Below are 1,574 nucleotides of genomic sequence, written 5' to 3' on the forward strand. Positions count from 1 at the left end.
TGGAAGGTAAGTCCCTCAAGCTCATACAAGCTATCTATGAAAGACCAACAGCCAACATCATAGTCAATGGAGAAAAGACAAGAACAATACCACTGAAAAAGGGTACAAGACAAGGATGCCCCCTGTCCCCTCTTCTATTCAATATAGTTTTGGAGGTTCTGGCTAACAACATAAGACAGCGGAAGGACATCAAAGGGATCCAGTTGGGAGAGGAGGAGGTGAAACTATCGTTATTTGCAGATGACATGATCCTATACATTGAAGACCCCCAAAACTCCACAGTTGGAATACTTACAGCAATAGAGGAATACGGAAGAGTAGCAGGATACAAGATCAATAAACAGAAGTCGGTAGGGTTTCTATACACATCGGACAGGGCCATGGAAGAGGCGATTAAGAGGGAAGTACCCTTCACAGTAGCCAAGAACAAACTGAAATACCTAGGAATATACTTAACAAAAAATACTAAAGACCTATATAAGCATAATTATAAAACCCTATTACAGGAAACCAAAAGTGACCTTCACAAATGGATGAAGCTCCCCTGCTCATGGTTAGGTAGGCTGAACATAGTAAAGATGACAGTTCTTCCTAAAGCACTCTACAAGTTCAATGCTATACCAATCCAATTACCATCAACCTTCTTCAAAGAATTGGAAAAACTGACGACCAACTTCATATGGAGAGGGAAGAAACCCAGAATTAGCAGAGAACTCCTCAAGAAGAAGGACACAATTGGAGGACTCGCCCTACCTGATTTTAATGCCTACTACACAGCTACAGTGGTCAAAACAGCATGGTACTGGCACAATGATAGACACTCAGACCAGTGGAAAAGAATAGAAAGCCCAGGAGTAAAATCATCAGCATATAGACAACTGATCTTCGACAAGGGTCCCAAAAACGTCAAGTGGGAAGCAAATGCCCTCTTTAATAAGTGGTGCTGGAAACAATGGATATCCACATTTAGAAAGTTGAAACAAGACGTCTACCTCACCCCATGCACAAGAATACACTCAAGGTGGATCACAGATCTAGAAGTCAAACCCCAAACCATCAGGACCATTAAGGAGGGAATCGGGACTAATCTCAGAGCACTGGCCCAGGGAGCACATAGGCTCACTGCAACAGGGAAGGGGACACACACAGGTGATCTGGAAATCGACAAATGGGATCTAATAAGAATAAAACACCTGTGCACCTCGAAAGACTTTGCCAAGAGGGTGACAAGGCAACCCACAGACTGGGAGAAGATTTTTAGTAATGACACGTCAGACAAAGGGCTCATTACTAAAATCTACAACACCATCATGACCTGCAAAAAGAGGAAAACAGTTAACCCCCTAAGGAAGTGGGCAAAAGAAATGAGAAGAACTTTCATTAGATTGGAGATCAATATGGCCAATAAATATATGAGAAAGTGCTCGAAGTCCCTTGCCATAAGAGAAATGCAAATCAAAACAACCATGAGATACCACCTAACACCCCTCAGGCTAGCTCAGATCAGTAAATCAGAGAGCAACAAGTGTTGGAGGGGCTGTGGTGAAATAGGAACCCTCCTCCACTGCTGGTGG

Source organism: Tenrec ecaudatus, chromosome 5 (genome assembly GCF_050624435.1).
Source record: "Tenrec ecaudatus isolate mTenEca1 chromosome 5, mTenEca1.hap1, whole genome shotgun sequence".
Classification (NCBI taxonomy): domain Eukaryota; kingdom Metazoa; phylum Chordata; class Mammalia; order Afrosoricida; family Tenrecidae; genus Tenrec; species Tenrec ecaudatus.